The sequence below is a fragment of the Lissotriton helveticus genome, chromosome 8 (genome assembly GCF_964261635.1).
Source record: "Lissotriton helveticus chromosome 8, aLisHel1.1, whole genome shotgun sequence".
NCBI classification, from domain to species: domain Eukaryota; kingdom Metazoa; phylum Chordata; class Amphibia; order Caudata; family Salamandridae; genus Lissotriton; species Lissotriton helveticus.
Window position 1 is genome coordinate 1,520,614,769 of NC_136069.1, and position 13,332 is coordinate 1,520,628,100.

The window sequence follows — 13,332 nt, forward strand, 5'->3', positions numbered from 1 at the left end:
CCTGTCATTGGCATCCTTCCCTTTTCAGTGTAAACTAAAACAGACCTCTTCCGACTTCATTGTAAACTTTAACAGGCATCCCTTCCTCCGCAGTTTCACTGTTATAGGCATCCTTGCCCTTCAGTGTAAGCTAAAACAGACATCGTCCGACTTCATTGTAAACTTTAACAGGCATCCCTCCCACCGCAGTTTCACTGTTATAGGCATCCTTGCCTTTTCAGTGTAAGCTAAAACAGACATCTTCCGACTTCAGTGTAAACTTTAACAGGCATCCCTCCCACCGCAGTTTCACTGTTATAGGCATCCTTGCCTTTTCAGTGTAAGCTAAAACAGACATCTTCCGACTTCAGTGTAAACTTTAACAGGCATCCCTTCCACCTCAGTGTAACCTGTCATAGGCGTCCTTCCCGTTTCAGTGTAAACTGTAACAGGCATCCCTCGCACTTCACTCCAAGCTGTGGAATGTATCAGCGCCATGTCAATCTAAACTGTTTAGGCATCTGGCCCACCTCAGTACAAATTGTAGCAGGCATCCCTCTCGCCTCATCGTAAACTGTACCAGGTGTCCCTCACAACTCCACATACACTGTAGCAGGCATCTGTAACAACTCCTTAACTGTTAAAACATCCTGCGTACCTTACGTTATGTTGTAACAGCCATTACTTCCACCTCATTGTAAACTGTAAAAGACTTCTCTCACACATCAGTGTGAACTTCAACAAACTTGTGCATCTGTGTAAAATGTGACAGATATCACTTAGAGTGCAGTATAAAATGTAGCATACCTCGTTCATATCTAGGAGTAAACTGTGAAAAGAAATCCCTCACCCCCCACTTTAAACTGCAAAGCATCTATGGTACCTGTGACCAGCATTTTTTACACCTTATTCCTTTCAGCTCATTCTAAACTCAAAAAGCATCTGCCCGCGTCAGTGTAAAGTGTCAATGTCACCACTTAGTGAATACTATAAAAAAAATCTCTCACCCAGTACAAGCTTAAAGGGAAACTACATACCTGAAGGAAAACTGTGACCTACATCTATCACACCTCAGTGTAAACATATACTGCTCCTCAGTGTAAACCTATACTGCATCCCTCACACTTCAGTGTAATTGATAAAGGCACCTCTTGCAGCTCAGTGTAAATTAAACGCATCTTTCACACCACGTGGTGAACTGTAATACCCACCCCTCCATATGTTGCAGTGTAAACTACAAACATATTATTTGTAACTCTGTGTAAATAATAAATGCATCCCTCACCCTTCAGTGCATACTGTAAAGGTATCCTCCACATATTAGCGTAAACCATACCCGACAGCAGCAATCCTAAGTGTAAACTGTTATAGTATCTCTCATACCTCCATGTTCATTGTAAAAGACTCCCCTCACACATTTATGGGCACTCTTCCAAGCATGCAGGCCAGCCTGCAACCACTTGGGCAGGTTAAGTGCAATGCCACATTAGCAAAAGGTGCAGACCGTACAAATAATAGATAATATCCCATTGTGTAGCAGGACAGGCAACACCCCACACACCTGTTAGTATGCAGATAGTCCCATCTGGTGAGGAGGGGGTCTGATACATACCAGCATCACCCACACTCTAGAATGTAGCCCCCATGAGCTCTAGGCTGCTGATGGGTGTTGGTGCCTAGATTTAACGAGGTGGGTTGATGAGAGATTCATACATTTCCCTTCAGAACTGTAAAAATCAGTCTTCACATTCAGAACTTTCGCATAAAATAACATATATAGATGCCACTCGCTTCCATTATTCATTCATAGTCCACCAAATCCCCCTATCTCACATTCAACAGTTACAAGTAAGTCACTCTCGTAGCACATGCCGCCCAAGAGTGATGATCTTGAAAAATGATGCCCGTCACTGGTAACGAGTCGGAGGCGCGCCGGACACAGTTGGCACAGGGATGCTCAGGCAATTGCATGGAACTATGTTGGACTACCTTGCAGTTAGAATCCACCCCTGTAATGGGTGCCTAATCTCCCCATTTCAATTATTTTATAGGAATATTCAAATCAGTTCACAGCATTTATAGAGCGCACAGAGGGCGCGCGGAGAGGCCACCCGGCGCTAGCGGAGAGTTCAAAGCATGAAAAGCCTAAAAAGAGATCAGGACCAATTAGCCTACTAGGCCGGAGTCAAGAAGCAGGGTCCAAGTTACCTTTAGATTCATAAAAACTTTAGGCTGGCTTTGAGTGATTCCATTGGCAACAGAGCCCTTCTCTGACAGTGGACACGGGACCACTGAGCCGTCCAATCATGCTAGATTAAAATGATGTGCTGTCACATAGTGCCGCTTAAGCTATATATTTAAATTTCTGGCTATAAGAAGTCTTTTTTGACTCGTTCAAAAGGGGTGTCTGGAATTGACATAAAAAGAGTAAGCGAATACCAATGTGCCTTTTTGGACACCACTTAAATGGCGGACTGTTCTTCAGCACCCTGCAGTCATTAGCTCCATCAAAGGTACTAACCGACATAGCAAGCGGCTCGCTCTTTCATTGAAGTATTATGAACTTTGTTCAGCATGCTGTGCCTGGAACAACATTTATCCTGCAACTCTATTTGAACACTCCATATTAGTTAGCATCTTTGTTGTCTACAACTCTGCTTTTTGCAAGTGCCCCATTGGGTGTTGAAAAAATCTTCCACCGTTTAGGTGAACGAGTCTGGGAGTGAGAGAAGAGCCAAATTTCAAGATGGAAGTAATGATGAAAGGTTCTTAGGACACTTGACATGCTTGCACGAGAAAGCTAACATGCTCGCTGCAAGAAGGGCGGGTTTCGCCTACTTACTCCAAAGACATCAGAAACCCATTAGATGGTGCGTTTCCATGATGGCCCTTGCCACGGTCTACATTAGCGCCATCAAAATGAGTGCCCTGGTTCTGGAACTGTGTGAGCAGCGTAGAGATGTTCACAAAGGGGAACTTAACACCGGGAAATTAAGAACTAATGCAGATTCCATTAAGAGCTCCGAATGCCAGCCGTGATTTAGCCACAGATCAGTAGACCGGGTCGAGTTGGGAGTTTAGAAGCTTGTACCTGATATGTTGAGGCAATTTAGCGCAGATGTAGCATAGTGCAATGCTTTTCTGCTTGTGAAGGTAAGGCTGGGAATAACTAAAAAGTAAACATTGGCAAAGCCAATAGGCCTCGTGTTGGCGGCCAGCCTTTTGCCTTTGTCAAAGTTTGTTTGGTTTTGTCAATGTTTTTGAAAAAGTTTGCTTGTAAGGATTCTGCCGGGCCATCATCAATCTGAAAATAACATTGTCTAAAATAAAAATATTTTTTGGTCCCAAAAAGCACACATCACCCTCGTGGTTCCTGGCACTTTGTGTGTCCATGTGCTCCTTGTGAAAGAGCAGAATGACATTACTCTGAAGGGTGTCTGAAGTGGGCTGACCCATTGCCAAATACTGTATGCAGTAGTGGGCAGAAGAAAAATGTGAATGACACAATAAAATTACAGTGGTCGGGTGTAAGCCCCTATAAGGAAGTAGATTATACATATTGTTTCAGTAACATCAGATGTTCTTGGCTAACGCCAGCATTACAAAAAAAAAAAAGAAAAAAGTTCCATCTCATTTTTAACTTCCAAATGTGACAGTGATTGAGGGCTGGGATATCCAGTATTAAAAAATTAGCTCCTTGTTGGACACATTTTTCATTTAGTTTTGCATTTTTACAGAGCCTATACACGGTAGTTAACTCAGCCTGTTTAATTTGAGACAACTATAATTGGAATTTGAGTTGAAAATTGGAGAATGTGATAGGCTGTTCAGGGTAATACATCTTACAGAGATTTCCATTTTTACAGATGTATAAACACAGGTACTGATGGAAAACAATCTGTTTCCCTGTCCATATTTATTTTGAAAAACAAAAAATATAGAAAATGTATCTTCGTTTGAGTGTCTTTCTATTAAGCTGGGCTGTCAAGACCTCAGGCCAATAGTTTTCATATTGACAACATAGGGAGTTTAAAAAAGAGATAGAGTTTCCCAATACAGGTTGAGGAGTGGGAAATGTTCATGTGTGCTAGTACTAAAATGTAATGTTTTCAGGCAGCTGTATTGTTTTATAATACATGGCCACATAGCACACTAAAATCTTAGAGACGTTGAATGTTTCACTATATTAGCTGCAACTTCAATTTTTAACTCACCAGAAATAAATTTGGATAGTTATAAATACAAGGATGAAAAAAACAGATGTAGATATATACAGACAGAAATGTATTTATGTAGCACTGTAAAACCGGAAACGCTAATTATAAAGTTCTCATTACAAGGCCATAACAAGATGGGTAATTCCCCCCCAAAAAGAAATTACCCCTATGAATTTTCATACAGTACTGTGGGACAATCTGTTTCTTTTATCACATGTCAGAAAGACGTGAGATGGTTAAAATTAACTGCTGAAGCACTGCACTGACTTTGGTAATATCAAACGCCTCTCTTGCTGCTTTAATTTAACCACTTCGGTGCTCATGACGGCTCCACGCCGTCATGCGTCACGGTAGGCATGTGCTCATGACGACGTGGAGCCGTCATGCCGCTCCTCCCACCCGGCACTAATTCCCCACCTGTGTGGGAGAATTAATGAGTGGGCAAGGTTCTGACGGAACCACGCCGCCATGAGCACACGCTGCCCGTAAGGCATGACGACGTGGAGCCGTCATGAGCGCCGAAGTTCCACGCTCACCCCCTAGCCCGCCCGTGCCGCGTGGTATTCGCAGCGCAAGGAAGGGGTTAAGCAAAAAATATGTGAATTAATTTCCTGGTCTTATAGTCCAGTGATGATTGTATACCAGAGTTTAGATCACTTTCGAACACAGTTGCTTGTCCACTGATTTCCCTTGCCTAATTTTATTCCATTGGTGGTTTATAGCCGTAGTAATTGGTGATTAAATGTGCAAACAGCGTTGCAAAGAAAAGCCTGCACAAGTATTTCATTTGAACATGATCCCCGAAAATGTATATTTAGTAGGCTTTTTTTTTTAGGAGGGTAAGAAGAAATGGCAACAGTTTTCATGAAACTTCATCTTGTGAGGGCGGTGAATTTGAATTCTGACACTACAAGGGCAAACGTGTCGCACTATAACCTTAAAAATGGCACATGGCCAGCCGCATTGGTTAGGGACATTGCACTGAAAACTTGGGGTGCTTCATCTTGCGTCAGTGTTGCAGTTGAAAGAGGGAACTGCTCAAGCACACACCCATGGCTCATCAGATGCACTCTCAGTGTTTTAATGACAATAACCCCCCCATTATTTAATTGTACATTCTTGCAACACATGAGCACTGCTAAATAATTTTATAAAAATGAGATTGTTCTTCTCTAGATTTTGTGAAGTTACATATTTTTTGTTGCAGATGTCACTGTTTGTAATGTTTTTTGATTTACTGTGAATGAATGCTCCATAACTGAAGAAAAGGATGTTTATGCATGAAGAGAGGTTAACTTGTGTCTCTGGGGAAGGCCAGAGGAGCCTAGGAAACCTTCAAGCGAAAAGCCTTCAGCACCACAAAACTGGCCTGCCAAAGCATGGGTCAATCTTTCAGGCCAGTTTTGCTGATGTGACTGTACAAATACAACCGAGCACCCAACCAGGACCACACTTTTATAAATCTGCTTCGCTAATGTGAAGACTTGCACATGCAGCCGGACGGTCTCAACATGGATTGTGGAAGGGTGCTGCATTTTTGGCAAAGTTCACCGGAGAATGTCATTACCAGGTGTACTATTTTTTCCCCCGAAGTCTGGAACTAATTTTGAGAATTTCTTTTCTCAACACAATTGTGTTTCTAACACTGTATTCTTGACTGTGTAAATAATTCAAGGCTGTAAATAAAAACGCAGATGTAGATACCTTCTAGGACAAAAAAAAACAATGTGACCCTGTGTAGCCTTCGGTGACAAATAAAGATTATTTTATGTTTATGCATGTTGGTCTTTGCCTAAGGATTCCTAAATGAGAGAAAAGAATGACAACAGTGTATGCATATTTAGTGGTGCACGTTCTTGCAAACAGAAGTGTGTTTTTCTTTATGCTCTAATATGAAGCACAAAAAAAACATTCATCAGCGTGATGATATCATTTTTTAGATCCCCTTAATTGTATTTTTCAATGTTAAAAGCTCCACCAAACAGCTAAAGCTGTCTTTTAGCCAGACCTAAAAGTACCCAATGCCTACTCTATATGTATGACCGAAACACATCTACCTCTGTTTCCTCCAGCTGAATGTAGTCGTTTCGTAACCATGTTTGCGGCTTCCTCCCTGCCATACAAATTTGTGTCTACTATCCAATTCTGGATAGTCGCTCATTCACTTCAGCTCAGTGCCTCTAAATCAGACTCATTTTCTTTCCTTACTCCCCATCCTTACCCTGCATTGTCCCTGTGTTTTCCGCCTCTTACCTCCAAATCCCACAATCTTGGCAGTTATGTTATCGTGTCTTGTAGAGCACAACAGCTGCCCCAGCAAAGGGGCGTCCCGGCGCTAGTACAGGAAAGACTGACACAGCAAATAGGCAGACAAGGACTAAGATGCAGGGAAAAGATAGGTCTTAATGTCATAACTTTTCTGCACACGGTACCTCTGTTTTTTGTGGATTCTAGTTGTATAGAAATCTAGCCACTGACTTTCTTGACAAGTCCAATCCAGTCTTCTTTTTCTAATGTTTTATTTATTGAATTTTAACATTGTGGTTAACACGGCACACATACAATTCATGAATGCAATCGAGGCATTTGCCAGTATGGGCCACTTCAGGCACAGTAGGTACAGTTAACGATCAGGGAGGGATCCCACGCTTTGATTTGCTCTGGGGGTGGAGGGTATCCGGCTAAATCAATGTTCGTGGTAGATATCAGAAAAGGACACCAACATTTACAAAAGTAACTAAGGTTGCCAGGGGGTTCAGTGAGGACGAGATTTTCTCCATGATGGAGCTCGCCAATAATTTGGTAAACTGTGGTGGAGGGAGTTGATTAGGGATTTTCAGGTGTCTCCTAACAGGAGGTGAGACGTTAGCCTGATCAGTTTATGCAATATATTAGAACATTGGAATGTTGGGAGCTCCATTGAAAACTCTGGAGTGCTCCGGGCTTATAATGGCTGGTATATGCCTGGAGCTCCAACATTCCAATGTTTCTTTGTTCACAGCTCTGGCTGTGAACAAAGGCTTCAGGGAGCCTGAGGGGATTCCAATCCCCTCACGCTTCCAAAAGGCTTTGTTTTTTTTGTTAGAACATTCTGTCCTCTAGTGATAGAATGTTCTAATAGCCTTATAGCCCTTCGTAGATGGGCTATACCGCTATTAAAGTCCCTCTCCCTTGTTAAAGGCCCTCGCATTCGGCTTGGGGCCTTTAACGCCGGAGAGGGCCTTAAATAGCCGGTATAGCCCTCTACGGCGGGCTATAAGGCTATATTAGAACATTGGAATGTTGGTAGCTCCATTGAAAACAATGGAGTGCTCCGGGCTTATAATGGCTGGTATAAGCCCGGAGCTCCAACATTCCAATGCTTCTTTGTTCACAGCTCTGGCTATAAACAAAGGCTTCAGGGAGCCTGAGGGGATTTCAATCCCTCGCCTTCGGCTCGGGCCTTTAACACCGCAGCGGGCCTTTAATAGCCGGTATAGCCCGCTACGGCGGGCTATAAGGCTATGTTATCATGTTCATCCACCCACCACGTAACTAGGGTCATTGGAATATTGAGGTCTATCAGATGTGGATGAAGAACTACTGTTGTAGGCAGTCCCTCAAGTAAGTACAACAGTCTGTTTATGAAGCTTAGCTTCTTTGGAGTCAGACCTGTACATAATAGGATCATGTGGGCATTCTTTATTTTGCCTCCACATGGAGGCTTTGCCTGCCCTATATCAGATGTTATTCTTTGACTCTTCAACAATACTCTAGCCTAGATTGCTCCCCCCCTTGGATATATATTTAGGGTTTGGGAAGGGATAGTTCACTTCTAATGTCTTGTACTGGTTGGAATCAGCCCCACAAGTCAAAACAAAGAACAAGGAACAAATCAGCCCTCCCAGAAACTGGCGTGAGCAATGATAGAAATGGGGTAATTTTCCAGGAGCGAACAGCGTTGTCCGCTGCCAGATTCTTCTAATGGACAATAGCATTTGATGACTAAATCTACGCTGTTGTCTACATGGTAGGCTAATGAGTTTAGCGAGGTAAGTATAGATTTGATCTTGTGCCATAAAAAAATTAGTCTTATGACCTCTCCCACCAGAAAGTGTAGGGAAATTTTATTTGTTCTGCATATCTGTATTTGGCTATGTCAACAAAGGCCAAGCCACCCTCAAGGGCATACTAAATTACTTGCATGGTTGGGGCTTATATCCCCAAGTACATTCTGTTAAATTTGTTTAAGGTGTGGCAGGTGAGTCACGAACTAGAAGTAAGGAAGAAAATCCATGTTGCCACATTCCGGCTACTCAGCCACAAGATCAACCCCACCAGTCTAGGTCCTGATATGGAGTTCGTAGTAAGCAAAATAAATTAGTCCTGGATAATGATGAATGTCTAGCTGACACATACATCACCCCTTACTTAATTCTTTTCTCCACCCATTGCAATTCATATTCTGCCTTCACTCTTGGGTATAATATCTTTCTTTTGTAACATTTAGTACTTGAGACAGCAACTGTAGAAAAAGTCTGAGGTTCTTCGACAAGGCAAGGGAACAACATCATACACAAGACATTGTCACTACACATGGATATCTTAGAATGACCCAACTTAATGGACATTCCTGTTATAGAAGAGTTATACAGAATTTTCTGGCCAAGTGGTACCAGGGCAAACAGGAGGAAAGCAAAAGACAACCCTGGTGTGAATCGTTAGTCGGCATGGTTTGTGGTCATTTAGAATCCATCTTATTTCCAGTTGCGGGGCAGGGAGAGCAAGTTCAGTAGAATAAACTTGCAAATATTTGGATAAATCATGCTGCAGAAAGGCCAAATTAGCACGTTCAAAGGACCTCTCTGCAAGGAAGGAGAAAGACAAGGATCTGTGTAGCATTTAGGGTAAGATACATCATACCACCACCATGTCCGATAAAGCTTGATTGTTTAGGAGAAATCAACTTGGATGGAACCTCTTCCAACCACTTTGCTTTAACCTTAGCAGATTTGGTAGAGCCCCTGGCAGTTCGGGCTGGACTTTTCCTATTGGAGCAGAATCATGGCTGATTTGCATATGGCTAGTTCCGGTCTGAGGTGACAAAAAAAATGATGATCTAGATGGTGGCTCAGAGTAATTCCCACTCCCTTTTTCAAGTAATCTATTTATTGCTTTTCTGTTTTCCTGGGGTGGCATGGTGAGCAAATGAACGATGGATTTAACCCAGATCTCTTGAATGTATGATTCATTCAGCATTCCGTCCATCATTTGTTTGTGTAGCACTTTTCTGTTTTCCTTAGCATAGATATTTGCATACCTGTTCAAGTAAGACAACTGGCCTACATGATCCACACTGGTCTGGTACCTTGCTTGGTTTCAGGATGATGGTCAGTGGGAGTCCATCATGGAGGGTACACATTTTACAGAGTCTTATAAGGAAATTGCATCATTGCTTTAGAAATGGGGCAGAGGTGAGGTTGTTTGAAAGCCCATAGGGCGACTGTCAGGCTTTGTTGCTGGTTAACATTGCTATTGCGAATTCCTCCCTTAGAAATCGTCTTATCCAGAGATCAGATAGTGTCTGCATAAAGTCAGGGAAAGACGTAGTCTGTCAAGTAGTCCTTCTGCCCCTTTGGATCATTCTGGATACTATTTTAAACACCCATAATATACCTTCATCAGTGTGCTGCAGTAGACTCCATAGTTGTCTCTAATCTTGCACACCAAGGATTTCATGTGCTTGGCCTTTATTTTCTAAGCAGTACACATTTTCTCAGTGTACTTGGTTAATGTGAACCAGGGTTTCAGTGGTGTTTGTTTAGTATTTCTTGTAAATTATCTCTTACCATTCTGAAGACCCTACAGACCTTCAAGACTCACATGAACGTGTATGTGTACACAGTCCTTTATCTGATCTTCAGGGTCTCATGTCCTAATTTCTGAGCATGCTCTACAAGATCTCATATTATATGTTTTCTCGATAGCAGTATTTCATAGAATCTCACATCATTTTCCGTCACAGACTGGAAGCGGTAACGGTCTCTCTTATTTCCTTCAATATTACCCAGGAGAAAGGGTGAGTCATCGCAGTAGCCAGATTGCCACCCTACACTTAACCCGTTGGCTGCGGCGCAAATTTACACATGTGGAAATCGGACGGGCTCCAGCCGTCTGACGCACACGCCCACCGTGGCGTCAGATGGCCGGGGGCCATCCGACGCATGGAAGTAGTTAAAGTACATGTGACCGGTGTTGGAGGTCTCCTTTAAAAGGGTCCGGGTTAGAAGCAACAAGTCACACAGGGTAGGACGAACCCTCTTTGGCAATATGGATAATTCTTGACTGAAGAGAGGGCCTGGATGTTACCCAAAAAGGGCATCCCCGCACTAACTTTACAAAAGTTTGGAGGCACAACACCAAAGCTACCCGGAGGCAGAGCTGGATTGGAATGCTACCCCGAGATATAGTCAGGGTTAGACTTATTGCAAGCATCCTCCCATCACCTTTTCTGTGTTTGATGTTGTGCCCTAAGTGGCCATGCACAATCATCAATTTAAATGAAGGTGAAGCTCAACACTGAAGGATACAAAAATTATTATAACAAAACTGATATGTTAAGACACCCTTTTGTGTTTATTATTGACTTTAAGAGCTTTCTCTGACCAGCAGTTTACCTCTGCTCGAGAAACTGGGAAAATTGTGTTAATTGATCTTACATTTCCCACAGTGTGTGCTTAGGCATTGTGAAGGCAGAGTGAAGAGAGAATGGCGAAGTGCACCTAAATGTTTCAACAATAGAAATTCAACTATACGGCTTAAAGGTGAAATAGATAATCAAATCAAAGCATTTGTGTAGCGCAGCACTATCACCCCTAGGGGCATCTGGGCACTGAGGGTGCAATTACTCAATTGAAAAGCCAATTTTAAGGTTCTTTCTGAACTCCTGCAGGGAGGGTGCTGGAGAGGCAGCTCGCTCCAGGTCTTGGCAGCGATGTAGGAGAAGGCGCAGCCTCTGCTTGGCCGATGTGGGGGGTGATTGCACGGACTACCTCAGCATAGCGTAGGTGTCTTGTGGGGTGATGGAAATTCAGTCGGTGGTTGATGTAGGACGGTCCTAGATTGTGTAGGGCTTTGTAGGTGTGAGTGAGGATCTTGAACTAGCATCTCTTCTGAATGGGGAGCCAGTGGAGGTGTCTGAGGTGGGTGGTGATGTGGGTCCGTTTAGGGAGGTCCGGGATGAGTCTGGCTGCCACATTCTGTATGGTCTGGAGTCGTATGAGGAGCTGGGTGGAGTTGCCAGGGTAGAGAGCATTGTCGTAGTCAAGGCGGCTGGTGACGAGGGCCTGAGTATTGGTTTTTCTGGTGTCGGTTGGAATCCGTCGGAAGAGTCTGTGGAGAGTGTGGCGGGTGTAGAAGCAACTGAGTTGACTTGCCATTACATGGTCAGTCAGCTGTCCAGGATGATGCCTTGGTTGTGTGCCTGGTCTGTTGGTGGGGGTGTGGGTCCGAGTACAGTCGCCCACCAGCTGTGGCCTCAGAGGGAAGTGTTAGTCCCGGAGATCAGTATTTCTATGTTGTCAGAGTTGAATTTAAGGCAGTTGTTCCTCATCCAGTTGGTTACGTTGGTCGTGGCGTTGCAGAAGTTGGTTCTGGTGGTGGAGGGTTCCTCGAAGAGCTAGTGGGGGAGTTGAGTGTCGTCTGCATTTAAGATTAAGTTGATGCAGTTGGATCAGACGATGTCCGCGAGGCGAGTCATGTATGTGTTGAAGAGGGTGGGGCTAAGGGATGATACTTGGAGTACACCACATATGATGTCCTTGGGTTTGGAGGTGAAGGGAGGCAGCCGGATGCTTTGAGTGTGACCTGTCAGAAATAACGCGACCCACTTGACATCGCTGTGTCGAATGCTGATGCTGTAGAGTCTGTTGATGAGGGTGTGGGGGACATGGTGTCGAACGCTGGGAGAGTTCAATGAGGATCAGGATTGCAGTCTCTCCATGGTGGAGGAGGATCATGATGTCGTCTGTGGCGACAATCAGCGCAGTCTCAGTGCTGTGCTTTGCGCGGAATCCTGATAGGGAGGCATCCAGTAGGTGGTTCTGTTCTGGGGATTCGGTGAACTGTTGGTTTTCTCAAGTACTTTGGCCGGGTAGGTGAGCAGGGAGATAGGATGGTAATTTCTGAGTTTGCAGAGATCGACGGCCAGTTTCTTAAGGAGGGTCTGACCTCTGCGTATTTCTAACTGTCCGGGAAGGCTGCTGTGGAGATGGAGGAATTGATAATGCTGGGCTGATTGGGTTGGATCCGAGGTTGAAGAGGCGGTGGGGGTAGGGGGCGATGGATGCCCCGGAGTAGATGGATGACATGATAGCTGAGGTGGTCTGGGTGGTGAGTAAGGACCAGGTGGTTATCGTCCATCTAGTTTGCGATGGTTGTCTGGGGCTGTAGAGGTTGAGTGCTGAGGGTCGAAGTTGTTGTAGATGGTGGCGATCTTGTTGTGGAAGTAGTCTGAGAGGGTGTCGCGGAGTTCTTGGGAGGGTGAATGGTGTTCTCTGTGGCTGTCGGGTTGGTGAATTGTTGGACTATCCTTAGGAGTTCTTTCATGTGGTTGTCTGCTGTGTTGATGCGGCTTGTTATGGCCTCTTGGCTTCTTTAATGCCCTGGTGGTAGTTGCGGACGGCTGCCTTGTAGGTGGCTCTGTCGGCAGAGTTCTTTGAGGTGCACCATTGCCTCTTGATTGGCGTCAGTGGGGAGCAGCGAGGCAAGACCACGGAGGTCAAGGGCTGCTCCCCTATTAGATGTTTAATAGACTAAAAGCAAGCATCCTGCATCCCCAGATCCAGGTTTGGCTAACCAAGGTTAGCCAAAACCTCTCTAGTATTTCCCTTAGATCTCCTTCTGTTGGGTTGGCTGAAGGTAAAGGTTTGGCTTGGTAAGAGGTGCTAGAAATTTCAAGAAACAAAACAACAGAAAGTAAACAAGTAAAGGGATGAAGGTTTTAACACATAGTCTTCCCTGCCTAAAAAACATGAATGTGAAGCTGTGTAACGAAACTGGTGCTCAAGTACCTTTAGGTCGTTATATACAACTAAAAAAATGGGCTCTCGGCACTTAGAGTGACAGATGCCACAATAGTGATATACTTTCGCCAAAT